This window comes from Bos indicus, chromosome 24, assembly GCF_029378745.1.
Source record: "Bos indicus isolate NIAB-ARS_2022 breed Sahiwal x Tharparkar chromosome 24, NIAB-ARS_B.indTharparkar_mat_pri_1.0, whole genome shotgun sequence".
In the NCBI taxonomy this organism is placed as follows: Eukaryota; Metazoa; Chordata; class Mammalia; order Artiodactyla; family Bovidae; genus Bos; species Bos indicus.
The window spans coordinates 22139552-22146752 of NC_091783.1; the positions used below are offsets into that span (position 1 = coordinate 22139552).

The 7201-nt window shown below is 43.6% G+C and overlaps 1 protein-coding gene across 1 annotated transcript in view; it reads left to right on the top strand.

The window, feature by feature from the left end:
• ZNF24 (zinc finger protein 24) overlaps positions 1–7201 on the top strand; it is a 54382-nt gene that overhangs the window by 46563 nt on the left and 618 nt on the right. The window lies entirely within an intron of this gene.

The following is a 7201-nucleotide window of genomic DNA, read 5'->3' on the forward strand; positions in this document are numbered from 1 at the left end:
CTCCTCTGGGCCAAGTGTTTTAAAATGCAACTTTTATTGTTATTTAGTTATGGGGAGGTCAACAGATCAGGAGATGATTGGTGAGAAAAGGTAGTTTGTTACAGGTCCCAAAGGAGCAGGGGCATGCCTGGCCCACAGAGCCACTTGGGGAAGCCCCAGGGTCAGTTAGGAGGTGATAGGAGCAGAAAGTGGGCAGGAGCCTTTATTGTGTCTTGTGTGGCAAGAAACAGGGCAAGGTCATGAGGTTTAGGATTGGCTACTTTGAATAATTTCAAAGTAGGGACAGGGCTCTGAGGCATAGAGGTTATCCCTGATTGCTGATACTTGGTCCTGGGGTGATTAGGGCAGGGGAATGGTGGTCCTGGATGAGAAACCCCCCTGGAGGAGATGGTGGGTTTGTGGGGCTCTGGATTGGTTGCTTGGTATGTAAAAGGCATACCTGCAAGCAAGTTTGCTATCTCTTGAAATCTGCTAGCCCTGGAAAGGGCAGTCCCTCCAGTGTTGACAAGGCCCTAGATGTCAAAGCATCAGAATTTAAAAAATGCTTAATATACCAAGCAAAACTAAATGTTTATGTTATTGTAATTCCTGTAATAACTCTGATGAAAGCATTGTTGACTCCATTTTTAATGGAGAAGAAATGGAATCTCAGAAAGGTTTAGTTGGCGACTACTGTCATAGCTTTTAAGAGTCTGCATTATGATTCCACATTGTGGGGTCACCTGATTCCAAAGCTGGTGCCTTTCCTGTGAACTAAGTCATCTCCTTGCAGTATGAGAAATGGGGACTTTTTCAGACCTAATTAGGCATTCAACAATGTTGACCACTGCCTGTTTTAAACTCTCCTTTCTTAACTGTAGCAACACTCTTTCTTTTATATATGTAACGCCTACTGTGTACCACACATTGGATTGGGTGATGGAGACACAGTGGGAGCAAAAATCTTGATGTGGCTTATAATCTCATTGTGGAGGATAATACGTATTGCTTGAGCTTCCCTGGTGGCTCAGCAGTAAAGAATCCACCTGCAGTGAAGGAAAGGCAGGAGATGCCACTTCAATCCCTGGGTCTGGAAGATCCCCTAAAGGAGGACATAGCAAAGGAGCCTGGCAGGATACAGTCCATGGGGTCGCAAAGAGTTGGACACGGCTGAAGCAACTGAGCACACACGCATGGGTATTACTCAAATAATCCACTGAAGTATCAGTTCAGTTCAGTCCCTCAGTCATGTCCGACTCTTTGCAACCCCATGGGCTGCAACACACCAAGCTTCCTGTCCATCACCAACTCCCAGAGCTTGCTCAAACTCATGTCCATTGAATCGGTGATGCCATGCAACCATCTCATCTTCTGTTATTCTCTTCTCCTGCCTTCAATCTTTCCCAGCATCAGAATCTTTTCAAATGAATCAGTTCTTTGAACCAAGTGGCCAGAGAATTGGAGTTTCAGCTTTAGCATCAGTCCTTCCAAAGAACACCTAGGACTGATTTCCTTTAGGATGGACTGGTTGGATCTCTTTGCAGTCCAAGGGACTCTCAAGAGTCTTCTCCAACACCACTGTTCAAAAGCATCAATTCTTCGGCACTCAGCTTTCTTCACAGTCCAACTCTCACATCCATGCATGACCACTGGAAAAACCATAGCCTTGACTAGACGGACCTTTGTTGGCAAAGTAATGTCTCTGCTTTTGAATATGCTATCTAGGTTGGTCATAACTTTCCTTCCAAGGAGTAAGTGTCGTTTAATTTCATGGCTGCAGTCACCATCTGCAGTGATTTTGGAGCCCAAAAAGATAAAGTCTGACACTGTTTCCACTGTTTCCCCATCTATTTCCCATGAAGTGATGGGACCAGATGCCATGATCTTCGTTTTCTGAATGTTGAGCTTTAAGCCAACTTTTTCACTCTCCTCTTTCACTTTCATCAAGAGGCTTTTTAGTTCCTCTTCATTTTCTGCTATAAGGGTGGTGTCATCTGCATATCTGAGGTTATTGATATTTCTCCTGGCAATCTTGATTCCAGCTTGTGCTTCTTCCAGCCCAGTGTTTCTCATGATGTACTCTGCATATAAGTTAAATAAGCAGGGTGACAATATACAGCCTTGATGAACTCCTTTTTCTATTTGGAACCAGTCTGTTGTTCCATGTCCAGTTCTAACTGTTGCTTCCCGACCTGTGTATAGGTTTCTCAAGAGGCAGGTCAGGTGGTCTGGTATTCCCATCTCTTTAAGAATTTTCCACAATTTATTGTGATCCACACAGTCAAAGGCTTTGGCATAGTCAATAAAGCAGAAATAGATGTTTTTCTGGAACTCTCTTGCTTTTTCCATGATCCAGCGGATGTTGGCAATTTGATCTCTGGTTCCTCTGCCTTTTCTAAAACCAGCTTGAACATCTGGAAGTTCACGGTTCACGTATTGCTGAAGCCTGGCTTGGAGAATTTTGAGCATTACTTTACTAGCATGTGAGATGAGTGCATTGTGTGGTAGTTTGAGCAGTCTTTGGCATTGCCTTTCTTTGGGATTGGAATGAAAACTGACCTTTTCCAGTCCTGTGGCCACTGCTGAGTTTTCCGAATTTGCTGGCATATTGAGTGCAGCACTTTCACAGCATTGTCTTTCAGGATTTGAAACAGCTCAACTGGAAGTCCATCACCTCCACTAGCTTTGTTCGTAGTGATGCTTTCTAAGGCCCACTTGACTTCACATTCCAGGATGTCTGGCTCTAGGTGAGTGATCACACCATCATGATTATCTGAGTCATGAAGATCTTTTTTGTACAGTTCTGTGTATTCTTGCCACCTCTTCTTAATATCTTCTGCTTCAGTTAGGTCCATACCATTTCTGTTCTTTATTGAGCCCATCTTTGCATGAAATGTTCCCTTGGTATCTCTGATTTTCTTGAAGAGATCTCTAGTCTTTCCCATTCTGTTGTTTTCCTCTATTTCTTTGCATTGATTGCTGAGGAAGGCTTTCTTATCTCTCCTTGCTGTTCTTTGGAACTCTGCATTCAGATGCTTATATCTTTCCTTTTCTTTGCTTTTCACTTCTGTTCTTTTCACAGCTATTTTTAAGGCCTCCCCAGACAGCCATTTTGCTTTTTTGCATTTCTTTTCTATGGGGATGGTCTTGATCCCTGTCTCCTGTACAATGTCATGAACCTCAGTCCATAGTTCATCAGGCATTCTATCTATCAGATCTAGTCCCTTAAATCTATTTCTCACTTCCACTGTATAATCATAAGGGATTTGATTTAGGTCATACCTGAATGGTCTAGTGGTTTTCCCTACTTTCTTCAATTTAAGTCTGAATTTGGCAACCCGACTTGGCTCTTGAGAAACCTATATGCAGGTCAGGAAGCAACAGTTAGAACTGGACCAGTTAGACTGGTTCCAAATAGAAAAAGGAGTACATCAAGGCTGTATATTGTCACCCTGCTTATTTAATTTATATGCAGAGTACATCATGAGAAACACTGGGCTGGAAGAAGCACAAGCTGGAATCAAGATTGCCAGGAGAAATATCAATAACCTCAAGATATGCAGATGACACCACCCTTATGGCAGAAAGTGAAGAGGAACCAAAAAGCTTCTTGATGAAAGTGAAAGAGGAGAGTGAAAAAGTTGGCTTAAAGCTCAACATTCAGAAAACGAAGATCATGGCATCTGGTCCCATCACTTCATGGGAAATAGATGGGGAAACAGTGGAAACAGTGTCAGACTTTATCTTTTTGGGCTCCAAAATCACTGCAGATGGTGACTGCAGCCATGAAATTAAACGACACTTACTCCTTGGAAGGAAAGTTATGACCAACCTAGATAGCATATTGAAAAGCAGAGACATTCATTACTTTGCCAACAAAGGTCCGTCTAGTCAAGGCTATGGTTTTTCCAGCGGTCATGCATGGATGTGAGAGTTGGACTGTGAAAAAAGCTGAGTGCCAAAGAATTGATGCTTTTGAACAGTGGTGTTGGAGAAGACTCTTGAGAGTCCCTTGGACTGCAAAGAGATCCAACCAGTCCATCCTAAAGGAGATCAGTCCTGGATGTTTATTGGAAGGACTGATACTGAAGCTGAAACTCCAATACTTTGGCCACCTCATGTGAAGAGTTGACTCATTGGAAAAGACCCTGATGCTGGGAGGGATTGGGGGCAGGAGGAGAAGGGGATGACAGAGGATGAGATGGTGATGGTATCACTGACTCGATGGACATGAGTTTGAGTAAACTCTGGGATTTGGTGATGGACAGGGAGGCCTGGAGTGCCGTGATTCATGGGGTTGCAAAGAATCTGCCACGACTGAGCGACTGAACTGAATTGAACTGTACTGGGGCTGAATATATACTGACAAAATGAGAGAAGTGCTCTGAGGGAAAGGAACATGATTCTCTTTCATGACTTCCTGAATGGTCCAGGGTTCTCAAGCCTGCCTACACATCAGAATTGCTTGCAGACTGTTTTACAGATCTAAAACCCCATCCATGAGGTTCTGGCTCAGGCTGGGGTGTGGCCCGGGAATCTGTAAAGTGACATGAGTGCAAAGACAGACTCACCTGGGCTAAAGTGAGTTTGGAGTTTTAACTCCAAAGCTGAAGGGCTTTGGAGTTTTTTTGTCTTTAATTTTTATTTTATATTGGAGTATAGTTGACATAGGACTTCCCTCATAACTCAGTCGGTAAAGAATCTGCCTGCAATTCAGGAGGCCGTGGGTTTAATTCCTGGGTCAGGAAGATCCTCTGGAGAAGGAAATGGCGACCCACTCTATTATTCTCGCCTGGAGAATCCCATGGATAGAGGAGCCTGGCAAGCTACAGTCCATGGGATCGCAAGAGTCGAACTCGGCTTAGCAACTAAACCACCACCTCCATAGTTGATTAGTGGGCTTCCCTGGTGGCTCAGATAATAGAGAATCTGCCTGCAATGCAGAGACTTGTGTTCGATCCCTGGGTCAGGAAGATTCCCCTGTAGAAGGGAATGGCTACCGACTCCAGTATTCTTGCCTGGAAAATCTCATAGACTGAGGAGCCTGGTGGGCTATAGTCCATGGGGTCACAAAGGCTCAGACAGGACTGAGTGACTAAGCACGTATATATAGTAAATTAACAATCTTGTGTTAGTTTCAGGTGTACAGCTAGGTGATTGTTACACGTGTTTGTATTGTATTTCAAATTCTTTTCCCATTTAAGTTGTTATAGAATGTTGAGCAGAGTTCCTTGTGCTTTACAGTAGGTCCTTGTTGATTACCCATTGTTTTTGTTTTTGCTTTTTTTGAAACTAGTCAGGGGAACAAGATCGGATCTGCAACTTGAAGAAGTCACTGTGGTTACATTAGAAGCAGACTGCGTTCTCATACAGTGTGACAAGGATAGTTGCTGAAATGAAGATGGTGCTGGTAGTGATGGGGAAAGGTAGATTCTGGAGATAGGAAATAAAATCAATAGGACTCAATTTGAATTAAATATAGGAAGAATGTGTTAGGCATGCTTTCATGTTTCTGGCAATACAGCCAGATGGTTATTCCTGCTTTCTGAGGGGGATCTTCCTGCGAGAAGAGCAGGTTGCGGTGGGAGGAATCATCAGTTGATCATGGATGTGCTGAGTTTGAGGTCCTTTTGAGAAATTCAAGAGGATTTATGATGGATGTGAGTCACAACCGGCACAGAGAACTGGAGCTCAGATGGGAGCTCAAGACTAGAAGTGGATGGTAACTGAAGATCAGGATGAGATTCCCGGGAGAGACTAAGAGCAGTGGTGGTGGGCTTAGGGCTGACCTGTGGAACTCTGATGCAGAGGAGGGTGGGCCTGTGAAGGAGATGGAGAAGGAGCAGTGAGAGTGCTTCAGCCACCCAGTGGAGGACAAGTTGGTGAGGGATAATATTTGTGCATTGTCATGGAATTTCTTAAATGTCAATTGTAAGAAGAACTAAAGAAATGTATTTAATATTTTCCAAGTACCACAAAATTAAGAAGAAAAATGTCCCTAAATTTCTCTTTGTTGAGGTCTCTCCTCTCTCACTATTCCTTACCTCTGCCTAGGCAGAGGTACTCTGTCCAGTACTTTGTACCCTGGCTGCATATCAGAAGCATCTATGGAGCTTATTGGAGTCCCACCCATGGAGATTCTGATTCAACAAGTCTGTCCTGATGTCTGTGTTCCATGGTTGATTCTGAGCCATAGCACGCTGAGCCTGGCCTTTCTGAATTACCTGCATTTTCCTCAATGGGCCACATCCTCTTACTTGCCATCCCACTGCTTGCCTGAATGACCTTCCTCTACGGCTTTACCCAGCTCACACATATCAGGCTATGCTGAGATGATTCGCCCAGGCAGACAGTTCTTCCTGGTCTTGGTTATCTTTCCGGGCTACCTTGTCTGCTTCTCTCGATCCTTGGGTATATTGCACTGTGTTTGTCACTTTCCTGTACTAAACTAGGAGTCCTTGAAAACAGACCTTCGTACCCTGAGAATCCTGATCAGTATACTGCTTAGCACAGAGCTCAAGTATTGTTGAGATAATGGATGAAGGAATCCATTCCTCTTTTCTTTGTGTCTCAGAACCTTGTGACTTAAAGTCAAGAATAAACCTTCCTTTTATGTACATCACCGTGGCCATTCTCCATGACTTTTCCTTAACAGTTTCACCCTCATTCTTAATTTAATTTAGTGTCAACCTAGATTGTCCTGGGCATTAACCCATTCTGTAATTTTAAAAAGCCAGTGCATCAGAGTTGGGCTACTCCTAGGTTCATGTCTTGACTTTGCTGTATACCAGTTTGGGACCTTGGGCAAATTACTTAGCTTTTGAGAACCTCAGTTTCCTCATCTGTAAAGTGGGGATGATAATGCATACCTGCTAGTGTTATTTACACTTTCTGATAAAATTGTAATTGTAAAGTGCCTTGCCCAAGGTAGGTTTATTAAGTGCAGATTCCCTTCTTTGGAGAGTTGTTGTTGTTTAGTCGCTAAGTCGTATCCAACTGTTTGTGACCCCATGGATTGTAGCCTGCCAGGCTCCTCTGTCTGTGGGATTTCCCAGGCAAGAATAAATGAAGTGGGTTGCCATTTTCTTCTCCAGAGGATTTTCCCGACCCAAGGATTGAACCCAAGTCTTCTGCATTGGCAGGCAGATTCTTTACCACTGAGTCACTCAGGAAGCCCCTCTTTGGAGAGAACCCATGACTTAATAGAAAGAGCTAATAAATA